Raw genomic sequence first — 26675 nt, forward strand, 5'->3', positions numbered from 1 at the left:
TATCACCATTGCTCAGACAGGTGAAGGGACTTGCCCATGAATATCAGACAACTGAAATCAGAGAGGTTTGGACAAAGTATACAATTGGAGTACGGGTGGTGGGAGGTGAGTATCTTATTTCAAGCTCAAATGAGACACTCCTCCTCTCTGACCTTTGGGGGAAACCAGGCCCCAAGTTCTGAAGGCTTAGCTCAGGTAGAGGCAGGAGAAGTTTCTTTTTCTCTTGAGGCAGTTTATGGAGGATGTTTTGGCTAGCTAAAGCTGACGAAGTGCAATATACCAGAAATAGCTTGGTTTTTACAATGGGGATTTATTAACTTACAAGTTGCAATTCTTAGGCTATGAAAGTATCCAACTCAAGGCATCAACAGGGTGATACCTGGACTCTGAAGACAGGCTGCTGGCATCCAGAACACCTCTGTCACATGGGAAGGCACATAGCCAATGTCCGCTGGTCCTTCTCCCTGGAATTCATTGCTTTCAGCTTCTGGCTTCAGTGGCTTCCCCTCTCAGCTTCTGTGGGTGCTTCTTCTCTGAATTCATCTCTTAGCATATCTGTGGTTTTTATTCTCTTATAAAGGACTCCAGTGAGTGGATTAAGATCCACCTGGAATGAGGTGGGTCATATCTCAATTGAAATAACCTAATCAAAGTTCCCACCTACATTAGGTCTGCACTCACAGGTATGGGTGAAAAGAACATGGCCTTTTCCAGGGTACATAACAGCTACTGAATTACCACAGAGGGAGAGCAACGCTGACTGGCTGGCTGTTGGGCGAGCTGGTGGTTCCCTTGGCTATAATCACAAAGCGATTCTCTCTTCCAGACTTGTTTCCGTTGTCCCTATAACTAACTGCTCTGCTGCATCTGCATGGCTGACCCAACATTTTACTATGCCTTGTTCATGCTCTTTCCTCAATATGGTCTTTTCTTTCCAATTCTCGCTCCCCATCTATCATCACCTGCCAAACTTCCACTCATCCTTTGTGATTCTACTCAAAGTCACCTCCTCCTAGAAGCCTGCTGCAATTCTCCCAGTTCTAAACGGGAATTTCTGCCGCATTTCCTCAGCATTTGGTTTATATCTTTATTTTCATAATCATTATTCATGTTTATGTCTTCCTCACTCTCTTCAAAGGCAAGAGCTGTATTTTATTCATAAACTTTATACCCCATTGTATAATGAGTAACAACAATATTCATTCATTTATTCACTCATTCCCCAAATATTTATTAAGTACTGATCAAATAATGTGCTAGTCATTGGAGTAGATAAGGTAAATTTCCTCTACCGTTCTGGAGCCCACAGCCTATTTCAAGAGAAAAACACAATTTGTGAGAGTGTTCATAAAAAAGGTACATACAGTGAAACAAAGGGGGGAGGAAAACTCTATAAGAAGTAAGGAGAGAGTTTCCAAAGGAAATGCTCTAGTGAGATATTGAAATATGCACGTAAGTGGGAGCTTGCCAAGCAGACAAAGGGAATGGGAAAGAAAGGTTTCAGGATAATAGGAGCGACCTGCACAAAGACGAAAGCATGACACAGTGAGATGAGGTCAGCATATTGTACATTTGGCATGGAAGAAGGGGGTGAGTCTGTGAGGTGGGAATTGAGGAGGTATGATGTGGAGGATTCTACATGCCCCACTGAAAAGTCTGTGTTTATTCTGATAGGTTGTTCCGGGTGTCAGCCAAGCCCATAGGCTAGAAGCTTGCCACCACCATCCACAGGCAGGGTCTTGGCAGACCTATTTGTTCTGTGTGAGCCCACATCCTTGGAAAGAGCTGACTGGACCAGAGATGGACATCCTATCTGAATTAGACCAGCCCCAAATCCCCACTCCGAAAATTTAGAATTGGATCTAAGAAAGAGTTGAGTCAGTCTCTTCTTGTGGCTAATATTTGACTTGAGAAATCACAGGGGTAAGCTCCCTTTTTGGCCCTTTAGAGTGGATTTCCAGCTAATTTTGCAAACTTACTATGGAGGCATGCGACTTGTGGTCTGCAGGTGAACTCTTCTTTGCTCAGCAATTCCCAAAAGATGGTTCCTTTGCACCACCTCACAGCCCACAATGAGGATGCTCTGATACCTGGCAGTGGAGGAAGGGCCAGTTACCTCCCTATTCTGGAATCAATGTGCTGCTGTTCCTAAATTTAATACAGGTACATTGGACTATGAGGGAAGTTTGGGCAATTCTTTGTTTAAGGATTCAGAGTTTAGGTGCTAAGTACCAAATTATACAGTGTTGGGGGAAGCTGGACCTCAGGCTGATCACTCGCACCCCTCAAAGCACCCATGATTTGGACTTTGAAGTGGCCCCCACCCTTAATGCTCTCTTTTCTCTCCCACCCTTCATACCCTCCCCCTTTGCCCCCTCCCCCTTAGAGTACTCCCACCTTCCTGCTTTCCTTCCCATTCTTTAATCTACTTCCCACTTCCCTGAAGTCATCAAATCACACCTCCAGTCTTTTCTGGCACCTGGCAGATTCCCCAGCCTTGGGCTCTGAACGCCAAGGGCTCTTTTCGTCCCTCTTGGTTACTGATGCCCCATGGAGGGAAATTCCAACCCAGGGCCAGCTGGTAGGGCTGCGGAAACTGCTTTTTTTTTTCCCTGTGGATAGATTGGAGCCTCTTCTTCTACTGTGAGTTTCGGCAGCTGGTTGTTCCCTAGAGTAGTTCAAATAAAACAGATCTCATCACCCCAATAATTCATTTGCTTCCAAAACAACCCCTTGCTGTGTACACATCCTTCTGCTCTACATGAGAATTTAATATTCCTCTCATTAACATAACTTTACATTTATTTTTTGTAAGCTAATACCCTAACCTCATTATGTTCCTGTTTGCCCCTTTCTTGCTCAGAGTGAAACCACAAATCCACTTAATTTGATAGGGAATGCTCATTCCAAGTCCCGTTTGTGTTGGAGGGCCAGCTGGTCATCTTCTGTTTTACTACATGCAAAAGTTTAGAAATTGAGGAGGTTGTAATCTACCCGCCCTGAGCCTGAAGGCTGATAAAGCTGAGAAGAGAGAGGCTAATGAAGCAGACACCAGGAGAAACCGAGAAGAGCAATGGAGAAGGCCATACATTCTGAGCTCCAGCACTCTGGTTTCTGTTTCCAGTGCCTTCCTGTCCTCAGGTGGTGGTGGCAGAGATGCCAGCCACCCCAGCTGTACTGCCTCCCCTTCTGTAATAGCAGTAGAACCCTGGGTTTTAGTGGGACACGTGGCTGCCCCGAGGAAAGACTGTATTTCTCAGCTTCCCTTGCAGCTATCTGTGACCATGTGACTACATTCTAGCCAATACAATGAGGGTAGAATTGATGCTTAATACTTTTGAGTTGCACCCTTCAAACAGTGTATTTCTTCCTTCACTCACCTTATCCCTCTTTCTGCTGCCTGGGTTGCAGCTATGATGGTGAGCATTTTTGGGCCATATAGGTGAGAACAATCCCTAGGGATGGCATTGCCTTAGCAGCTCTCTCCTGCTTACATCTGGACTACTACCTGGGAAAAATAACAAACTTCTTTAAGCCACTGTTTTATTAGTTCTCTATTATATTTCTTGGACCTCTGATTACTACAGATGGCATTCATTTTTTGGAGGGGGTGGTTGTGGGAACTGGCCACCATCTTTATGTGTCTTCCTACAAATTCTTCTATTCAATCTGAGGTGAGAGCCCAAGTTTCTTTTTTTCTGTCTTATGGACTTATTTATATTTACATTTTATATCAATGGAATCATATAATATATAGTTCTTTGTGTCAGGTTTCTTTCACTTAGCATGCTTTTTTAAATTATCATTATTGTTTTTTTAATTAGAAGAGTTGTATGTTTACAAAAAAGTCATGTGAAGGTTACAACATTCCCGCATACCCCTTATTGCTGAAACTTTGCATTAGTGTGATACGCTTGCTACAACTGATGAAAGAATATTAAAATAGTACTATTAACTATAGTCCATTGTTTACATTAGGTGTTTTTCCCTATATACCACCTTATTATTAACACCTTGTATTAGGGTTGTACATTTGTTATAGCTCATGAAAGAACATTCTTCTACTTGTACTATTATCCCCAATTCCTTGTCCACAGAAGGGTTCACTGTGTTATACAGTCACATGTCCTATCTTCTAATTTTCATTCTAGTAACATAAATGGCCCCAAACTTCCCCTTTCCACCACATTCACAAACATAATTCAGCTCTGTTAATTATGCTACCATAACCACTCTCCATTTCCAAACTTTTACAATCAATCCTAAATAGAAATTCCGTTCAAACTGAGCATCAGTTCCCCATTCTCTACCACCAGTCTCTCCCCTGGTAACCTATGTTCTAGATTCTAACTCTGTGCATTTGCTTATTATAATTAGTTCCTATCAGTTGGATCATCCTATGTTTGTCCTTTGTGCCTGACATTTCATCCAGCATAATGTCCTCTAGGTTCATTCGTGTTGTCACATCTATCAGGGCTGTATTCTTTCTTACAGCTGAATAATATTCCATATATATATATATGTATATAACACATGTTGTTCATTCATTCATCAGTTGATGCACACTGGGGTTGCTTCCATCTTTTGGCAATTGTGAATAACGCCACTATGACCATTAGTAGGCAAATATCTGTTCGAGTCCCTGTTTTCAATTCTGGGTATATACCTAGTAACAGGATTGCCAGGTCTTAGGGTAACTATATTTAGCTTCCTGAGGAGCTGTCAAACTGCCATCCACAGTAGCAGCCCAGTTTTACATTACTACCAGCAATGAATGAGTGCTCCTATTTCTACATATCCCCTCCAACACTTGTCATTTTCTGTCTTCTGTAATAGTAACCATTTAGTAAGTGTGAAAATACATCTTATTGTTGTTTTGACTTGCATCTCCCTAATAGCTAGTAATGTTGAGCGTCTTTCCATGTGCTTTTCAGCTATTTCTTTTTCCTCCCTGGAGAAATGTCTATTTAAGTCTTCTGCTCATTTTTAAATTGGGTTGTTTGTCCTTTTTTTGTTGAGTTGTAGGATTTCTTTTTCTATTCTAGATAGAACATTTATCAGATATGTGGTTTAAAAATATTTTCTCCCATTGAGTAGGTTGTCTTTTCACTTTCATAACAAAGTCCTTTATGCACAAAAACATTTTAAAATTTTATTCTTGATTTTCATATTCATTCTATTTTGATCACAAAAAATGTTTTGTATATCATTTCAATTTTTAAAAATTTATTGAGACTTGCTTTCTGACCCAACATGTGATCTAACCTGGAGAATGGTCCCTGTGCACTTGAGAAGAATGTATATCCTTCTCTTTTGGGGTGCATTGCCATGTAAATGTCTGTTAGGTCTAGTTCATTTATCATCTTATTCAATTTCTCTGTTTCCTTATTGGTCCTCTGCCTAGATATTCTATCTATTGATGAGAGTGATGTATTGAAGTCTACATATATTATTATAGAGACATCTGTTTCTCCCTTCAGTTTTACCAGTGTTTGCTTCATGTGTGTTGGGGCATCCTGGTTAGGTGCATGAATGCTTATGGTAGTTATTTCTTCTTGGTGAATTGCCCCATGTATTAATATACAGTCTCCTTCTTTGTCTTTTATAAATTTTGCATTTAAAGTCCATTTTGTCCAACATTAGTATAGCTACCCCAACTCTTTTCTGGTTTCTATTTGCACAGACTATCCTTTTCCAGCCTTTCACTTTCAACCTATTTGTGTCTTTGGGTCTAAGGTGAGTCTCTTGTAAACAGCGTATAGTTGGATCATGTTTTTTTTTAATCTGTTCTGCCAACCTGTGTCCTTTGATTGGGCAGTTTAATTCATTAATATTCAATGTTATTTCTGTAAAGGCAGTACTTACGTCAGCCATTTTATCCTCTAGTTTTTATATGTCACATCTTTTCTTTGTCTCTCTTTTTACCCTTTTAGTTATGCTTACTGATAATCTTAATTTCTTCACACTACTCGAAGCCACTCTCTCCTGTATTTTCCTTTCAGCCTGCAGAACTCCTTTAATTATTTCTTTCAAGGTAGGTCTCTTATTGACAAACTACTGGTTTCTATTTATCTGTGATTATTTAAAATTCATCCTCAAGTTTTGCAGGAAATTTTTGCAGGATAAAGAATTTTTGGCTAGCAGATATTTTTCTTTCAGCACCTTAAATGTATCATACTACTGCCTTCTTGCTTCCATGGTTTCTTGTTGTTTTTATTCCTCCATGGTTTCTAATGAGAAGTTGTCACTTAATCTTATTTGGATCCCTTGTGTGTGATGAATTGCTTTTCTCTTGCTGCTTTCAAAATCCTCTCTTTATCTTTGATGCTTAACGTTCTGATTAGTATGTGTCTTGGAGTAAGTCTATTGGGATTTATTCTGATTGGAGTATGCTGTGCTTCTTGGACATATCTATCAATGTCTTTCATAAGAGTTGGGAAATTTTTGTCATTATTTCCTCAAATATTATTTCTGCCCCCTTTCTCTTCTCTTCTTCTGCTGGGACACCCATGACGCATCTGTTTGTGCACTTTGTGCTGTCATTTAAGTCCACGAGACCCAGGTCAATTTTTCCCTTTCTTTTCTCTGTCTGTTCTTCTGTCTCTAAGATTCTAATTGTCCTGTCTTCTATTTTGCTGATTCTTTCTTCTGCCTGTTCAAATCTGCTGTATTTGAACCAAGTATTTAAAATCTCTTCTGTTGTGCCTTTCCTATCCTGTATCTTTTTTGTCCACATTTTCCTTCATCTCCTTGAATTGATTTGGGAGATTTGTTTGAGCATCTTTGATACATTGTTCCAAATCCTGTATCTCCTCTGAAGTTTTAATTTGTTCCCTTGACTCAGCTATATATTCAAGCTCCTTAATGTGGACTGTAATTTTTGGCGGGTTGCTGTCTAAGCATCTGATTGCCTTGTTGGGTTTACCCTGAAGGTCAGTTTTTCCCTCTTGCCTAGGGTTTATTGTTGATTGGATTTGTGTTAATGCTTTTCTTTGATGCTTGGTTCAACTTATTCTAGACCTTCAGAATAGCCTGTGTTTAACTGATCAGATTTCTTTCACCCCTTCTCCAGCTGATTCTTGCCCCATATATGCAGTACAGTTTTTAAGATTGTACTTTTTGTGCAATTCTTTCACTTCCAGGAGAAAACTCCCTTTCTTTTGTTCCTTGTCTGGGAATCTTGTTCTGTTCTGTTTTTTGTTTTGCCTCTATATTTTTTACTTCCCTGGTTTCCAGCTTCTTTTGTATGAGGAGAATATTCTGTGAAGGTCAACTCAGGGAGGACTTTCCCACGTCAGAATTTCCTATCTGAATCAGTGTTAAGGACCCATGAAGGAGTCTCAGATCAGCTCCAAAGTGCCCTCAGAAGGTATGCGGGGGAAGGATACCAAAAGCCTCTTTGATAGCTGCCCAAAGCTGCACTTTCCTGGCCTGCCCAGAAAAATAAAGCCATTCAACTAACTTTTCCCAGCATCCCTGAGAAGCCCCTGCATCTTTAAATCTTCAGCACCTCCACCCCTGTTGGGGCAGGGTTGAGACAACAGCTGCCACCACCTTTGTCCAGGGTGGGTTCAAACAGTAGTCAAGAGCCAGGACTCAGCGATCCAATGTGCCAATCAAAAACTGTGATCAGTGATTGGCTGTCTCTACCTCTGTTCTTGGGGAAGAAGATTTTTATGTCCCTTTCTGTCACCAGCAGACTAGTCAGGGACCAGATTCTAAGGTGGCTCACCGCAATTGTAGGGGATGGGGACCATCGGCTGCCACATAGAGCAAGTCACTTTTCTTTGCCGTTGCTTTTCAGCCTCTTCCTTGATCCTGTACAGTGTTTTTATGGCCCCTGGAGCCCCTAGAACAATTGTTTCAGATAATTCCTGCCTATTTAATAGCTATTTTGGTAGAAAGACTGAGTCCTGGTACTTCCTACTCTGCCATATCGCCAGAGTCCCTTCTCTGTTATCCCAGATTTCTCTTTGGTCCCTTAAATAGGAATAGTTAGAGCTGACATTGCCCATAGCCATGTTTCCACTGAGTGAAGGCTCAGGTAAAAGGGAAATATGTGGGCAGTCTTCAGAGAGAAACAGATGAGCAATAGAAAAGCCTAATAGCATCTGAGTTCATGGTTCCAGTGGTACCTGAAGCTAGATCTACCCCTATGCTTTCTACATCTTTCTTATGTACACACCAAATTACTCTTTGGGGAATAGACTCATTGGAGTACAATTTCTTTTTTTTCCATGCCACCAGGAATTCTAACTCCCATATGCTGTTACAAATTCCCCCTGCTGTCACTCTCCACACACCCAAATTTGCTAGATTTCTTTTGTGTTGCTAGTTACTAATAAGTTCTAGGGTAAAAAGGGAGCCAGCCAGTGGTGATTTTCAACCAGATGAGATATGTGTTCAGATTTTCTTCTTACCATGCTCACTTGAGTGATTTGTAGACATTTATCTAAAGTAGAGTTGAACCCCCAGCTGCCAGGCATGGACAAAGAGGATTCTTTAAGGCCCTCCAAAGTTGCCTAAGCTTCATCCATTCAGCTTTTCCAGGATGGAGCAGCCTCTCTCATTTTCCAAGATGGCTGAAAGCTTGGGTCACAGTTAATGCCCCTTCCCTGAATTGCTCACTTGGGGTCAAGTAGGAGGCATGTGGGTGAGGATAGGGCAGTATTTCAGAGAAAGAATGCATGCATTTTTATTCAGTAAGAGTTACTGAAGCAAAAAGGTTAAGCAACCATTCAACATCATACAGCTTTTAAATGGGAGTCCAGACTTGAAAATAGAACTGAGACTTAGCTTCCTTAGCTTCCTTATCTGTCAACTGGTGATAATAATTTCCATCTCACCAGAGTATTGTATAATTTAATTGAGATATTGTATGTTAAGCAGATGCCCTCGACAAATAATCAATTTATGGTAGCTGCAATTATTTTTTATAATTTTGATTATTGCTAGACAAGTCATTATGCCTCTTGGAATCAGCCACAGAAGGTTGGTTCTAAGAGATAGGATGCAGGGACACCTTGCAAAAGTCTGTGCCTTTAGCATGAAGGGAGCGAGTCCCCAACAGATTAAGCCATGGTCTGCAGGTGTCAGTCCCCAGAGGAGATGAGATAGAAATCCTCCAAGGAACAGTGACACTTTATAGAGCTTTGCCCAAGGAAACAAACATTTTCTTTTTCTATGGGAAATGGAGGCACTTTAGAGATGCTCTCTCCCCAAGGGTGACCCCTGCTCTGGTTCCAGCAGGAAGACATCTGGATGTGGGGAGGTCAGGCCTGCTTCGAGCCACCTGCAGGTTCTTTGAAGCGCAGCTGCTCCCCCTCTGTGCTGCACCCCTTGGGCTTCTCTGCAGCTGAGCCTAAGGCAAAGCTTTAATTAATGCAGGGAGAAAGACACCCACAGCTGCAGTTGGATTCTTGCTGGCAGCTGAGACGAAATCTCAGGTGTGGCAGGAGGAATCTGCCTGGGATCACTCCCATGCTGAAAACCTCCTGCATGCCACATTGCCTTCTAGGCAAAGGCCAAGATTCTTAGCATAGGGAATGAGAGGCTGCGTGAAGGGTTCCCGCCCAGTGGGCTGAGGCACACTATTGAATTCAAACCCTTCACAAGAAGCCCCGCAGATTTGATCCGTGTTCATATGACAGCATAAACCAAGGCCCCTTGAGAGGCATGTTTGAGAAGCAGTGGAAGGTTGTTAGGCAAATTTGCAAGCTGAAGATGAATACTGCATTGCTCAGGACTGAAGAGAGAATTTGGAGAGGTGGTGTAGGAGGGAGAGAAGAAATGAAGTAGCTGCTAAGGGCGAGAGACTTGGAAAAAGAGGTGTTTAGTGGGGAAAATTGATGTTTCAGTTGTATGGTGTGCAATGTGCTCCTCCTTCCCAATTCCTCCACCAACTCTTGAGTAAGCCAACCCCTTCTTGACAGTTTGTGGAGTGGATTTATCTGGAGGGATGTGTTGAAGTGCTGAATTTGGCCTCTCCATAGGTGAGAGTCCAGCTCGAGATTGCCCAGGAGAGGCCCATGATGGCTGGTTATGTTTGCAATTTATTTTTGCCACAACTTAGAATGACACTGCAAATGGACATGAATTGTGCTCTGCAACATGAGAGGGGAACAGCCTCAAATGTAAGCTCCATAAGGCAGAACTTGTCCATTATATTTGTTACTGGATCCCCTGTGCCTGGGATAGAGCCTGGTATACAGTAGGTGCTGAATCATGACCGCTCTGTGATCTGTCCTATCTACCGTTCACCTCTTTCCCACCCTGGTCCGCATACTCTGTGCTTTAGCTCTAAAGAACTGCCTCCAGCTTATGGAATGTGCACAACTTTACAATTCACTCAACATGCATTCATTCAACAAATATCTACTGAGTTTCAGTTCTGTGCTTGGCATTGGGTTAGGAGCTGGAGAAACATGGAGTTACGTACTCATGGGTGGAAAGCACATCAAGCCAATAATTAGGTAAGTAAGCTTAAAATTAGAGACTCTGACGAATGCAATAGAGGACAAGTAGAGGGCTATATGACTCTATTATAGTGGGATTTGTTCTAGATTGAGGAGGTATGTTTAATTTGACCTCTGGAGGTCCACAAAGCAACGGAAAGAATCAAAGAATAGTGGTGTGGTCAGAGTCATTGGTAGGGGTAGGGGTATATTCACTTTGAGGTCAGAGAAATCAGCAGGAATCAGACCCTATTGAATTTTGCAAGCCATATGAAATGTTTTGATCTCTATCCTAGAAGCAATGGGGAGCCACTGAAGAGTTTAATTGAGGTGGAGATGTTTGACATGATCAGATTTGCTTTATAAAAAGATCATTCTGGTTGCAGAGTTCCTTTAAGCTCCCTGCCATTGGTCCCTGCCCACAACCCTCCCCCACTGTGTCTGGGGCTGTGCAATTACTTTGTCAGTGGTGAGTACGGCCGCAATGGGTGACTGAAATCTCAGCCATGTATTTATTGACTCTTGGCTGCTGTTCATAATGAACTCTCAGCTTCCCTAGGGGAGCCTGAGCAGATTTGCAGAGAAGAGGAAGGGGCGGGGGTACTGCGACCGATGGGCATGGGGCTCCATGCTCTCTTCTCACATGTGTCTCCCTCTATTGACGCCAGCTGCCAGGATGATGTATTGGAATTCAATAGCTGCACTCCTCTTTTCCTAGAAAGGGAAGGGCTGGCAGGGGGAGAAGCAGCCCCCCTGCCATCAACTAAGGAGGAAGCAGTTCAAATGAATCATTCTATTAACTAGTAGGGGGAACCCATGGCTGGTGTGAGGCCATTGCTGTGTTATTAATTCCGGTTCTCACCCACAGTGTTTAACCTTGGCGGTTCTGGTGGCAACAGGACCTGCAAAACCAGAGTCCAAAGAGATGGCTGGGCATCACCATCTCTTTGGCTCAAGGATCCAAGGTGGAGAGGCTTTTTCTCCTCTGCCTGGGCCGTTGTTTCCAGGAGCAAAATCCCAGTAAAATGAGGAGGAGCTGGCAATGCATACATCCATCCACTCCCTCCTGGACTAGAATACCTGTTTTTGTTTTTTTTTTTGTTTTTTTTTAGATCACCTTTATTATATATAGAAGATGTTTTAGGTTGTTCAAGGTAGTTTTTTTTTTTTTTTTTTAACATGGGCAGGCAAGGGGAATCAAACCCAGGTCCTCTGGCATGGCAAGCAAGCATTCTTGCCTGCTGAGCCACCATGGCCCTGGAATACCTGTTGATACCACCTCTGGTGGGGGGTTGGCTTACCTTGTGCTTCATTTAAGAAGTGAGATAGGACATCCGGTTTACCAGAACTGTATTTTGGACAATTAAGCTCCCTTTCTTGAAAAAACACTTTGGTAGATGTCCCAGGCTGAAGATTATTCTTGGAAGCACGAGGGTGGATTAAGCAAATTGCTCTGGTGTGGGACACAAGAGTGCCACACGGAAAGAGGCAGGATAGAACAATACGGTGGTGAGCCTTTTGTTATGTGATCCCTTCCCATGATCCCCCCTGCACATATTTGAGACTTAAAAAAATCACAAAAGGGTCAATGGGGCGGGCCGCGGTGGCTCAGCGGGCAGGGTGCTTGCCTGCTATGCCGGAGGACCTCGGTTCGATTCCCGGCCCCAGCCCATGTAACGAAAACGGAGAAACAAAATACAATAAAACAAGAAAATGTTTAAAAGATGTTTCCCTTTCTTCCTCTCTTCCTTCCTTCCTTCCTTCTCTCTGTCTTTAAAAAAAAAAAAAAAAAAAAAAAAAAGGGTCAATGGTAGTTGACTTCTCCTAGTGACCGGACAAGAGACTGGCCTCCGCATCTCATGTATTGCAGAAAGCCAGAGAACTCGCTGGGGCTGACTCTAGACCAATGACAGCATCCGAGAGAGTGTGTGATGTTCTAATTGGCTGGGCCTGTGACAAGAGCGCTAAGGCTGGAAAAGGGGGTGGAGCCCCACGAGACCACGTGGACTTAGGGTGTGGCACGGCCTTCTTCCAAATGACCGTTGTTATGTACTGCCCTTTCTGTGTCTCTTCTGCTTATGCCTTCTGTTTCTTTCTCTTCCTCTACTGGCATTAATAGTAACCACAGTTACCCATGACTGGGGACAAACATGTGTCAGAACTTGTGCTATTTTAAATAGTTAACTGGAGGTATCTCATTGATTTTAAGAACAACCTACTGAGGAAGGGACTTCTTACCCAGTTTGCATATAAGAAACTGATGCACAGGAAGCCTACCACATGCTCAAAGTCATGCAGTTAGTCCACGGCAGGGATATACCAGCAGGATTTTAAACCAGGGTTGGTCTCGTTCCAGTGTCCATACATTTGGCCATGGTTAAACCACTTGAGCTTCTCCTTCCCAGTGAAAACTCCTGCAGGATAGAGGAACTGATTGGGTTGGGTGTCGCTGTCCACTATAGAGAATTCCTGCACTCAGGCCATTCATAGATCTCCTTAGATGGACTTGCAGTGCTGTCCAGTCCTTGGTGGCAAACACAACAGCTTGCATGACCCAGAGCCCAGTGATCTGAATGGAAGGAGCCGCCGGTGGCCGTTTTCCCAGGATGCATCTGGAGAGGGAAGAAGGCAAACCCACAGCTCTGTCCAGCCAGGCCCAAGAATTCCTGAATTTGGCAAAATCCAAGGACTGGCCAACTTGGTGCTTTCAGACCACAGAATATTAAAGCTAGGCCGGTGTCCCCATCTTACAGATGGGAAAACTGAAACCCAAAGAAGGGATGCAATTAAGGCGTCACACAGGAAGTCAATGCAAGACAGCTCTTTCCGCTGTGAATGCTTGTTTCCTGGCCTCAAATCAGGAGAGAGAATTTCAAATGCCACCTTCGTTCAGTTGGGGACAAAAAGGAGTTTGTTAAGCTCCTTGTTTCTTAACTGAGCTTTCTCTGCCCACCCTCTCACAGTTGTTAAGAAAAGGCTGTTTTCAAAAATCCAGTCTCATTTTGATGTTTTATTAATGGAGACTGCTGGTGTTTCAACAATTTTAATTAGGGCTGAGTTTTACTGTATGGAAACCCCAGGGAACATCTAGGAAAGGGAGCTACTGAGCAAACCTGAGGATCAAATGAATAAATTAATTAAATATCATCATGTAGGTAGCTTGAGGCAGCCGCTCCTCCCCTGACGCGTGTCTAGGAAGCTGGAAGGAGGAAGGTAGGTACCAGTGTTTGCGTGTAGGTGAGTGATTTAACATATGGGGGGAAGTTTCTGTTTGATACCAGCCACCAATTCTTCAGCCAGGAGTTTGGTTTCCTTGTGCAAAGATAGAATGCATAGGGAAACCCTCTCTGATCACTACTGTTCCATCGTCCCTCCAAGATACACAGCATTACCCCTCTTTTCTCTAATAGATTTCTTTGATTTAGGATTTACAGTATGCTTAGTATATACCAGCTACTGTTCACAGCAACTCATTTAATCCTTGCAGCAGCTCTATGACATCACTATTATTTATCCTCATTTTATAGATGAGGACACTGAGGCAGAGAGAAATGCTGTCATTTGCACAAGGTCTCATAGCTGTTTAACGGCAGATCTGGAGTTCAAGTTCAGGCCTGCTGGTCCAGAGTCCATGTTCCTAACCTCTGCGTTTCTCCACCTCTGTATGTGGGTGGCTGGCTCCCTGCTGTGGGAGCCCAGAGCCTTGACATCGGGCTCCATCCTATTCTCAAGCCTCACCCTCCAGGTGGGCTCCCATCTCATCAGGTCAGGACCAGAGCTTAACTCTAGAGCTTTACTTTCTGCCTCTATAGTTAAAAAGAGAATCTTTGGCTCCTGTCCACCTGGCTTAGTTCCGGATCCCTCTACTTGCTAGCTGTGTAAACTTAGACAAGTCACTCAACTTCTCTGTGCCTCTGTTGGTAATAATGAATAATATAATAAATGAGTTATGTGCAAATCCTTCAAAGAGTACCTGGCACGTGGAGATCATTATCTAGATTTTGCTTTGTGGTTATTGTTATTATTATGGAACTCTGCCTCCCAGTTCTCTCAATTCCTGACCCTGAGTTAGATTTCTTTTTTCAACCCGACTGTGCTCCTCAGGCTTCAAGACTGAGCTGCTCCTTTGGCTTTGAATTTTGCCTTCTCAGTTCAATCTTGGTGTTAACTCCCCCTTTTGTATTACTACTTCTTGGTAGGCCCTTTGTCTGGTGCCATAGTTTGCCAGAACTACTAACACCACACAGTGGTTTGAGTTACACAATGGAAATTTGTTGGCTCAGGGTTTTGAGGCTTAAAGTCCCAAATCAAGATATCAACAAGGCTTGCTTTCTCCTTGGATCCTTGGGGCTCCTCAGCTTATGTTTCTGCTTCCCCTCACATGGCAATGCCCTCTCCTTTCCCACTTTTGTAACTTCTAGATTCTCTTTATAATCCCTCCGGTAATCTGGATTAAAGCCCACCCTACTTCAGTTTGCATACTTTAACCAAAAATGATGTCTTCAAAAGGACCTGCATACAATGGGACACATCACAGTGGCATGGATTAGGATTAAGGACATGTTGGTGTTGGGTACATCACTCAATCTGCCACAACTGGTCTGGCCCAACCCTACATCACAAATACCTTTTCTCACACCCTCAGAATCAGCACTATCCACAAGTCTACTTTCTCTTATATGGACAAAGACTTCCTGGTTTCCCAAAAGGGCTCTGTTGATAGAAATATATAGTGATGATAATAGAAATAAAGCAAGCTCCAATTCTAAGACCTCTGGAAATCAGTCAACCAATCAAGAAATGGCTTCTGGGAAATTTTAAATTCCAGGCACTGTGGGAGATGAAGATTATAAATCAACACTGCAGTTGAGGCTATTTTGATCCACTTGCAGAAACAAACAAACAAACAAACAAACAAAAGCTTGCTAAGGAAAAGAGAACATGTACCAAATGATGCACAATAGCTTTAGGGGTAGAAGTGTGGACTCTGGAGCAAAGGTGCCTAAATCCTTGCTTTGCTACTCTTTGGCTGTGTGACTTGGGCAGATTAATCTACCTGTCTGGACCTTAGTATATTCATGCATAAAATATAAAGTGAAGATGACGGAAGTCCCCACCCCGTGGGGCAGTTGTGAGGATTGTGTGCATACATGCATGTAAGGAGCTGAGGACAGTGTCTGGTGATATGAGAATTGGCTGTTTTCACCCATACACACAGGAAGTCCTCTGGCTTAGCCCATTGTAACGTTTTGCAAGGCAAGAACCCTTTCTGCCTTGCCTACCTGGGAATCCCCAGCACCTAGCAGCATGCCTGGTATTCAACAGGTACCTGGCTAATGTGTGTTGAAGACTGAAAAGGAGTCTAGGAAAGAGGAGATTACTCTAAGACACGACAGAATACTTAGGAATCCTATGCTTAATGTCAAAAACAATCCACGGCTTCTTGATAAACCTTATTAAGAACCACCTTAGCCTTGGATATTAGATGCTCCATCATAGGCGGAACAGAAAAACAGACCTGTCCCCAACATGAATATGGTGATAATGATTATGAAAATAATTAATCAAAATACCCATCATTTGTTGAGCACTCGACAGGTGCCTGGCACTGTGCTCAAAGCCTTACACGCATCAATTCATTTAATTTTATGACTCAACCTGTGAGACAAATCCAACACAATACAATAATAGCAATAAAAAGCCCATTTTTTTTTTTAACCGAGCAAAATGTCAACAAGTGCAAATGAATTGTGTGGTGATTGAGTCCATATGGGAGGTGGGGGCTGCTGAGAAGAGTCAGGTGAGGACAGCCATGGAATTCTGATGAAACATCTGCATCTGTGCTCCAGCCAGCCCGTTAATCATCTGGATGGTTGCCACCTGAGCTGTCAGTTGCTTTGCGGGTGCATCTTACTTTTCTCATTCTTCAAAATTCACCTTCAACTCACTTACAGGACAGATCTTATCCCTCCCGCTACCTTTTCCAGGCATGCCTGGACGGATGGCAAAAGGAATGTTTGCAAATGCCTGAGCCAGCCACCTTCCACTGAGTCAGTGCTCTCGTCTTCCAGGCAGTGCTCAGAGCCAGCTAATTGAATCCAGACCGGGGTTACAAAGGCGGGTGCCCAGGCGTGGTGGCCTGAATCAAACCCCAGATTAATTAAAAAGTGTCCAAGTGGATTGAATATTTCATGACCTGAGGGCTGAAGTCAAGGTCTCTTTGGAACAGAAATCAAATGTGAATGTGTGTTGGCGTGGGGCGGGTAGATTGAAAAGACCAGGAGGGCATGGGGACGAGAGAGGGAGGGAGGAAGAGAATGTGAGATACCCCAAACCAAGCTGCTTCTCACTTTCATCAGTGAATGTCCTTAGAGACTGATACACTTTCCATCGTATAGCTGGTCCTTCTGAGAACTCCAAGAGGGAAGGTAGTGTGTGCTCCTGGCTGCATCACCTCAGAAGCCCAGGGCTCAGAAGGGGTCACCCAGGCTTGCTGGGGGCTGGGTGGTGGAACTGAGACCCAAACCTGAGGCTCCAACTCCCTCCTAGAATTGGCCAGGAGCCCGGAGATAAAGGGGTCCCTCCCACAATCTCATGGGACATTTCTTCTTGAAAGATGTTTCCTTCCTTTTCCATCTCTCTATCAAGGAATTTGTTCAGCAGAGAGGGAAGAACACTAAACGGAGGAAATGTGGATCTTCTTGGGTGGCTGAGGAATTCTTTCTGCTCCTCCTGGGTCTCTTCTTAGACCCCAAGTATATTCTCATTGTCTGTGTCCCTGATTTTTGTGTGTGAGTGAAGGGGAGGAGGGAGTCTGACCATCTCGGTGTCTATCTGTCTTTCTCTGTGGCTGTCGTGTCTGTCTGTCTCTCTCAGCCTGCGCTCTCCTTGGGCCTCTCTCCACCCACTCTCTGCCTCTCTTCACTGTTCCCTCCTATCTTTCTGCATCGTCTTCTCAGTTCAGATCCCACGTCTCTCTGCCCTTTGGTCTCTGTCCCTCCTCCTTTCCCTTCACTCCCACATCTTTCCTCCCTTCTTTCCCTCAGTGAGCATCTCTAGATCCCCTACTGCAAACCAGGAGGTGAACTAAGAGTCCTGTGTCTGCACATGGCTCTCTGTCAATCGAGTTTCCACAATTTATTAAATCTTCCATTTTGCACTCAGTCTTCAGAAGGCGTTGACCACTCTAGGAGGAGTGGTCAAGTAAGAGGGGAACTGGTTTCCCAGAGTGTGTCAGGGGTCAATATCTGAACTGGACAGGGTGGGGCCACCGCGGGGGCAGCACCTGTTCCTGCCCACTTGGGCAGGTGAGTGTTAGCTGTTCCTAGGGTTAGGCTGACTCTGTCACTCACCCTCGCTTGGACAGTCTCATCCCCTCTCTGGCTTCCACGGTTCTCATAAAATGGGCATGACCTCTGAGCTCTTTTCAAGGACTGATATGTTACATAAGTTGGCGTGGCCTGGGCCCCGTGATTCCACATTTGGTGACTTCTCAAATAAAACACAAGATGGAGGGAGCCTCCCAATTCTAATTATTTTGCCAACACCTTGCTCTGCATATCAATTTCCCTCCCTGCACAATTCATATTCTATACATCTGGCTGGTGGAGAGGATGCCTAGGGAAATTACATGGTCTTTCACAGAGATTTGTTAGAAGTTGGAGGGGAGACTATCTTATTTCACTTGATAATCTCTTATTTATGGGTTTGTTCTTTTCTTAATATTAATGAGACCTACTATCTCCATTTTATTTTGACAGCTTTATCAACACTTCCGTGGCTTCATTTCCATCTAGGTAATAGAAGTGAGATCAAATTGAATCAGCCTACATCACAGGAAAATGCACTTGTTGGGATGTCTGCAAGCCCAGGGGGCTGGGTCATGTAGAAACCGGCACTTCTGATGAGCCGTGTGTTTGCTGGATGCTCTGAGATGCAGAGCTTCCTGTTATGTCTGCCACTGACACATGGGGTTTTATAGAAGCCTTTTGTCCTTTTTGGGGTTCAGGTTCTCTATGGAGTAGATACTTCTCTCTGAGGCAGCAGGTAGTGTAGGAAATGTCAGACTCACCTGGTTTAAGTCTTGGCTTAAACAATAAATTTTCTCATCAGAAAAAAAAGTAAGTTTGTAAATAGCTACAGAGTTTGTCAAGCACTTGTAAATGGTTGATGGATAGCATCCCCTTACGTCTCAAATACTATAACATAGATTTATTTTCTTGACAAGGAAGCAGATTCACCCACATGTACACAAGTGTTTACCACAATTCAGTAGCGTGCATTTTTAAATATTTTGTGACTGTATACAATCAAAGGTTAAAAACTCACATTTGAAAAGGCTGTGAAGTTTATCATAAATCAGTCCCTGGAGGGTAAGGAACCAGGCAGGGCTGCCAGAAAGGGCCACACAAGTTAGGTAGCATCCAGCTCCACGGAGGTCCATCCACAAGACCAGGGACCAACAAACTGTAGTCCCCAGGACAAACCCAGCCCACTGCCCATTTTATAATAAGGTTTATTGGAACACAGGCATGTTCAGTCATTGCATATTATCTGCAATGGCTTTCGTGTTACAATGGCAGAGTTGAGTAGGTACAAAAGAAACAGTATGGCCCACAAAACCTAAAATATTTTTTTTCTAGGTTATAGAAAAAAAGTTTTGCTGAAGTCTGACCTAGATAAGAGTTTGAACGTCCTTGAGCTGTTTCAACGTGGCAGCCCTGGTGTCAGGACTTGAACACAGGCCTCGATGAACTCTAAACCACTCAGTTTTTCCTCTACCCTACAGGGTCACTGTGAGAACTTATGAGAGAGGACTCTCTCTTTCAACAGATATTTATGCACGGGCCCAAAGACTTAGGGAGAAGGGTGGTCATTGTGGCACTATTCATGACGGGAAAATCTGTAAATCATCTGAGCATCCATCTATCAGAGATATGGCTAAATAAAGGAGGCACATTCATTCAATGGCAGATCATGCAGTCATTAAAATGAATGAGGCAGACCCATGAGTACTGAAAGCTGTCCACAGCAATTCACACAATCATACGTCTATATAATTGTGTAAGCTCTATATCTACTGTATTTCATTACTCTAACATGCCAGCGATTGCAAGATGCACCCTCGTTTTATGTGCCACTAAGAAGGGAACAAAATGTGGCCACTGTACAGAGCCTTCAATATTAAGATGCATCCTTATTTCAGATGTTAAATTTGAAAAAAAAAGTGTAGGTCTTAGAATAGATGAAATATAGTGTATTTATATATTCATGTAAGAATATATGTAGTTATGAAAATGCACAGAATAAAGTCTGGACAGATAGATACCAAAGGATTAACTCCAGAGAAGTAAATGGAATTGGGGCTAGGGAATGAAGAGGGATTTTCACTTTTAATTATTATGCCCCTGAATTGTTTAAAAGTTTTACAATGAGCATGTCTTGCTTGGGTAATTAAAAAAAAAACAGTAGTTTTTAAATGAAAAAAAATCATTTAATTAGCTAGTACCTTTAAAGTGACTCATAGAGTCACAAAGTTGGCACAAAATTGAAGATCAAACAGTTTCTCATTCTCTTCTCTACTTCTCTCTAGTTTTTCACCAGAAAATCATTCAATGAAGAGAGACAAAATATTGGGAACCTTTTCTGAATGTATTATAAATTTAAGATGTCATTGCTACTTAGAAAATGATTATTTGCAGGTAGATACCAGTCATTCTTTATCCTCCATTTCTGGTCTACCCACAGAAATGCCTCTATTCATGATAGATTTTAAGGAACTCTACAAATATCACACTATATGTAAAGAGATTTTGGGTTTGTAGTTTCCTTGAAGAGCACCAGGATTTTTCCATGTGCCTTTACTCTACACAGAAAATGGAAATAAAAGACTTGTTAGTCACACCACAGGAAATACTTTATTAATATCATTTCAATATGAAAAGAACACTTACACACAACTATTTTTTCATATCTATTCTCCATGCTGCTAAAGGAGAATAGAGCCAGACCTGTACAAAATGGCAAATAACACCCCAATTATCTACAAAGTGGAAATTTAACTTGGAAACTCCTCAAATTACAAACATTGGCACAGATTGTGTTTTTGTGTTGCTTTTCCCCATTTTCAATTATAAGCTGGTAGTTTGCCATGACATAAAGTGTATAAAAGACCATTGTACATGGAAAGGGAAATTTGTATTGAAGGAATTGGGGTCATAGATTTCAAAGCTGTAAGGGACTTTGGAAGTCATTTAGTCCAGCCTCCTGCCTTATGCAGGAACCATCCACTACAGTCTCCTTGACTATGGCTCAGTATTTGCTTACACACACCTTACATTCTTCAAAGTGTGCTCATAGTTTAGTTGAGCAGTAAAAGGGAAGTGTGACGAGCACTCTGATAGCAGTAAGTCTTGGACATGCCAGGAGATAGGGGGAGCGAACATGTTCTATAAGGTCCAAGAATACTTCCTGAAAATGGCAGACTTGTTGGTCATTTTATCAATGAGAACCACTTTTGGTTGCATGCAGTATAACACTTGAATAATGATAGTCAAATAAGAAAGAAAATTATCTAACATAACCAAAATAATCCAGAGAAAAGTAATCCCAGGAATGCTTCAGTGGCTCAAGGGTGTAATCATAGCTCTACTCCACCCTTACCAGCTTATTGGCCTTTCATACTTTGGCTTATTGCTCCATGGTTGCAAGAGGGTTGCCAAAGCTACAGATTCGTATCCTCATGTGACTAAGTCTAAAGGCATGGAGTGTGGGAGATGGGTGAGGGACATCACTCTTCTTATGCCATTGTTCTTTTATCAAGAAGGAAAGAGTTCCCCTTACAATGCCAGTATCTAGAAATGGATCACATGTCTACTCCTAACTGCTAGGGTGTTTGGAAAGTGGATATCCACCTTGTTCAGCCTCTATAGTGGGAGCTGGGCAAAGAGGAAGGGGTATTGTAAATGGCTGCTGGGCTAGCCAATTAATTTCTACATAGTTGCCAACTGGGCCAACAGTTCCCAATTCCTCACTTCTTTCTTGATAATGGGACCCTTATCGTTCAGGCATATGATTCAGGGAAGGATGCATCTTCTCCATTCCCAAGGGATGAATCATGATTGGACTAAGGAGTTAAATTTCTCTAGCCAGCTAGAAATGGGCATTAGATGCATTTCTTACCAGGGATGTGTGAGAAGAAATCTGTCTTGAGAACTTCTTAGAGGCTTAACTTCTGTCTTAGCTGGGAAGGGACACACGCTCTTCCAACCTCTTTCACAAATTGAATATTTTTGTTTGAGGGTCAAATACTTGAAGTCACTGCAGCCATATTAAATCATGAAGGAACAAAATGTGAAAATAAAACCCAACACATTGAAGATGGGAGACAGGAAAGACAGAAGATACTTTTGGAGTTAATTTTTTTTTATTATTATTAACAGTGTACAGACATACACACATTCTTGACATACAAACATTCTTGACATAGTCACAATCAATAACTAACAATATCATCACATAGCTGTGCATTCGTCACCATGGTCATTATTTTGAGCATTTGCATGTCTCCAGCAAAAGAAAGAAAAAAGTAAAGACTCATAAATGGCCTATTCCTTGCTACTCACTTTCAGTGACCACTAATATTTCAATCTACTCAGTTTTTTTCTTCATGTGAGTTCCTGTACTTCTTTTTTTTAATTTTATTAATTAAAAAAAAATTACAAGAAACAAACATTCCCAACATATGCACTCAGAAATTCACAATATCATCACATAGTTGCATATTCATCATCATGATCATTTCCCAGAACATTAGCATCAATTCAGAAAAAGAAATAAGACAACAGGAAAATATAACAAACAGAAGAAAAAAAAATTTCACACGCCATACCCCTTACTGATCCCTTTCACTGATCACTAGCATTTCAAACTAAATCTATTTTAATATTTGTTCCCCTTATTATTTATTTTTATTCCATATGTTCCTCTCATCTGTTGACAAGGTAGATAGAAGGAGCATCAGACACAAGGTTTTCACAATCACACAGTCACATTGTGAAAGCTATATCATTATACAATCATCATCAAGAAACATGGCTACTGGAACACAGCTCTACATTTTCAGGCAGTTCCCTCCAGCCTCTCCATTACATCTTGGATAACAAGGTGATATCTACTTAATGCATAAGAATAACCTCCAGGATAACCTCTCGACTCTCTTTGGAATCTCTCAGCCATTGACACTTTGTCTCATTTCCCTCTTCCTCCTTTTGGTCGAGAAGATTTTCTCAATCCCTTGATGCTGGGTCTCAGCTCATTCTAGAGTTTTTCTCAATCCCTTGATGCTGAATCTCAGCTCATTCTGGGATTTCTGTCCCACGCTGCCAGGAAGATCCACACCCCTGGTAGTCATGTCCCACGTAGACAGGGGGAGGGTGGTGAGTCTGCTTGCTGTGTTGGCTGGAGAGAGAGGCCACATCTGAGCAATAAAAGAGGTTCTCTTGGGAGTGACTCTTAGGCTTAATTTTAAGTAGGCTTGACCTATCCCCTGTGAGGTTAAGTTTCATATGAACAAACCCCAAGACTGGGGGCTCAGCCTTTAGCTTTGGTTGTCCACACTGCTTGTGAGGATATCAAGAATTCAACTTGGGGAAGTTGAGTTTTCCCCCTTTCTCACCATTCCCCGAAGGGGACTTTGCAAATACTTTTCCACTCACTGATCAAATCACTCTGGGATTCATCAGGGCATCGCCTGGACAAACCAACAAAATCTCATGTCCTACAAAAAGTTTCATGTACTTAAAGTGTTCAAGCAACTATCTACATAAGTTATATTAGGAGATGCACTAGTCAAAGTATAGATTTGTACCAAATAAACATTTTTTGCTTTAGTCTCACACATTGGTTGAAATTTTAAAATATTAAGTACCATCTATTTTCAGCACACTGTAGTAATGACATTCTTTTGTTCTTCCTCAGGCAAAAACATTTTTTAAATTTGTACATTTAGTCACTATCATTATACACTCTAGGCATTCCTAGATTACACCATCTCAATCTTTATCATCTATCTTTCTTTGTGATTTCATTTATGCCCCAGCCCTCCTCCCTCTATCATTCTCATATGCAGCTTCATTCAGTGTTTTAGCATAATTGTATTACAGTTAGGTAATATTGTGCTGTCCATTTCTGAGTTTTTATATTCAGTCCTGTTGCACAATCTGTATCCTTTTAGCTCCAATTACCCAATATCTCACCCTATTTCTATCTCTTGATGGTCTCTGTTACCAAGGAAATATTCCAAGTTTATTCACTAATGTCAGTTCATATCAGTGAGACCATACAGTATTTGTCCTTTTGTTTCTGGCTAATCACACTCAGCATAATGTCCTTAAGGTCCATTCATGTTGTTACATACTTCATAACTTTATTCTGTCTTACAGCTGCATAATATTCCATCTTATGTAAATGTCACAGTTTGTTTAGTCAACTGTCTGTTGATGGACATTTTGGCTGTTTCCATCTCTTGGTAATTGTTAATAATGCTGCTATAAACATTGGTGTGTAAATATCCATTTGTGTCCTTGGCCTTGTGTCCTTTGAGTAGAGACAAAATATAGATGGGTCCTGTTTTTTAATCCATTCTGCCAGACTATGTCTTTTGATTGGAGAGTTTAATCCATTAACATTCAGTGTTATTACTGCATGGGTAGTACTTTCTTCTACTATTTTGCCCTCTGGATTTTATATGTCATATTTAATTTTCCTTCTTTTTACCTTTACTCATAGTCTTCCTTTCTACACTCTTCTCCACACCTCTCTCTTCTGTCTTCGTATCTGTCTCTAGTGTTCCCTTTAGTATTTCTTGCAGAGCTGGTCTCTTGGTCACAAATTCTCTCAGTGATTTTTTGTCTGAAAATGTTTTAATTTCTCCCTCATTTTTGAAGGACAATTTTGCTGGATATAGAATTCTTGGTTGGCAGTTTTTCTCTTTTAATACTTTAAATATATCATCCCACTGTCTTCTTGCCTCCATGGTTTCTGCTGAGAGATCTGCGCATAGTCTTATGGGGCTTCCCTTGTATGTGATGGATTGCTTTTCTCTTGCTGCTTTCAAGATCCTCTCTTTCTCTTTGACCTCTGACATTCTGATCAGTAAATGTCTTGGAGTATGTCTATTTGGATCTATTCTCTTTGGGGTACACTGCACTTCTTGGATCTGTAATTTTAAGTCTTTCATAAGAGTTGGGAAATTTTCAGTGATAATTTCCTCCATTAGTTTTTCTCTTCCTTTTCCCTTCTCTTCTCCTTCTGGGACACCCACAACACGTGCTTCATTCATGCGCTTCATATTGTCTTTCAATTCCCTGAGTCCCTGCTCATATTTTTCCATTTTTTCCCCTATGGTTTCTGTTTCTTGTCGCATTTCAGATGTTCCGTCCTCCAGTTCAGAAATCCTATGTCTGTCTCTCAAAATCTACCATTGTAGGTTTCCATCGTGTTTTTCATCTCTTCTACTGTGTCTTTCATTTCCATAAGTTCTGTGATTTGTTTTTTCAGACTTTGTTTCTTCTTTTTGTTCTTTCCTTGCCTTCTTTATATCCTCCCTCAATTCATTGATTTTGTTTTTGATGAGGTTTTCCATGTCTGTTCGTACATTCTGAATTAATTGTCTCAGCTCCTGTATGTCATTTGAATTGTTGGTTTGTTCCTTTGACTGGGCCATATCTTCAATTCTCCTAGTGTGATTTGTTATTTTTTGCTGGTGTCTAGGCATTTAACTACCTTAATTAGTTTATTCTAGAGATTGCTTTCACTTCTGTTATTTAGGGTTTTCTTGCTGGATGAATTTGTTGTCTATCTGTTCTTTGACATTTCGTTCAGCTTTATCTGGACCTTTAGCTTAAGTTTTGTTTAACAGAGGAGAATTTTTCAGTTCTCGTTTCTTGCCCTGCTTGTGTGGTGCCTCCCCCCAAAATACACACACACTTAGGAGGGTCTACTTAGATATTATAGACCCCAGCCAGATTTTCCCAGACCAAACTGGCCTCCTATCAGGAGGAAAGAGTCACCTGCATCGGTTTTCCCTGAGGGTGAGACCCAGCAGGTTGAAAGACTTTCCTGTGAAGTCTCTGGACTCTGTTTTTCTTATCCTGCCCTGTGTGTAGCGCTTGTCTGACTGCAGGTCCCACCAGCATAAGATGATGCGGTACCTTTAACTTTGGCAGACTCTCCCTGCTGGGGGCGTGGTGGAGACAGAGGAGAGGTTGTAGGCTGGTTTTAATGGCTTCAAATTACCAAGACTTGGTGTCTGAATTCCTTGATGGAGGGATTCCACCTGGGTGGGGCTTCACCCCTCCCCTGGGGAAGGCACAAGCTCCAGATAAGCCCCCAAAAGAGCTCACTTCTGCCTATGCCTGGGGCAGTTGCAGCCTGAAAAGTCCTGCGGCTGTATCCAGAGGCAGTCAGGCCTTTGTAGATACACAGCCACAAAAACCTCTGTTTCTTTCTCTTTTTTTCCCCCTTTTCTGTCATTCCTGCCCCCTTGGTGCCGGGGCAAAAATGAGCAACCTCCGCTTTGATCAGGTTCACCTAAGCTGCCAGAAGATACTTTTGATGTGGGATTGTTATCTTTGGTTTGCCCAGGAAAGCAGATCCTGGTACCTAGGGCTAAGATGCCCTTGTTAGAGGGAAAAAATCTCAGGAAACAAGTGTGAGGGGCAAAGAGAGTGGAACAGGAAAGAAGAAGGAGCCAATATGAAAAAGATTTATCAAGCTGGCTTCCGAGAGGAGTGACTGGGCTCCAGACTGCATCTCAGGACAGCGCATCTGGGGGTAAAATGGGGACGACTTATCTACCAACTTTCATTGTCCATTGATCAGAGATTTGCTCTTGGGATGTTAATGACTTCAAACTTCTGGGTTTTACATGCATGGTACCAACATAAGTCCCACGGTGTCCAAAAGCATCAAGAGGGAAACCTTGGGAGGGAGATGAGAAATCTGTGGTGCAGGGGCAGGGATGAGTTGTGGTGAGTCAGATTGCTCTTAATTCTGATCAAATTTCAGAGGTGGCTAGAAGGAGTCAGGTAATATAGTGTTTGATAAAGTCCACCTCTTGCACCAACCAGATCTGTTCTTGAATTCTACTGTTGAAAATGGGCTCCTCTTACTTCTTCTCTGGGACAGAAGGTGCAGTTCTGATCCATCACAGAGTCCCCT

The 26675-nt window shown here is 42.3% G+C and overlaps 1 long non-coding RNA gene across 2 annotated transcripts; it reads right to left on the reverse strand.

Moving 5' to 3' along the window:
* Window positions 1-388: 388 nt before the first annotated feature.
* On the reverse strand, window positions 389-13052 carry LOC143666641 (uncharacterized). 2 transcript variants are annotated; one of them, XR_013167715.1, is made up of 4 exons: window positions 12693-13052; window positions 2461-2668; window positions 1980-2090; window positions 389-607 (listed from the first exon to the last, which is right to left on the reverse strand). It is a non-coding gene; the product is annotated as an uncharacterized LOC143666641 (long non-coding RNA). The 2 variants fall into 2 exon arrangements; XR_013167716.1 differs by lacking the exon at window positions 12693-13052 and adding an exon at window positions 3381-3455.
* Between the last annotated feature and the right edge of the window lie 13623 nt (window positions 13053-26675).

Source organism: Tamandua tetradactyla, chromosome 23 (genome assembly GCF_023851605.1).
Source record: "Tamandua tetradactyla isolate mTamTet1 chromosome 23, mTamTet1.pri, whole genome shotgun sequence".
Taxonomy (NCBI): domain Eukaryota; kingdom Metazoa; phylum Chordata; class Mammalia; order Pilosa; family Myrmecophagidae; genus Tamandua; species Tamandua tetradactyla.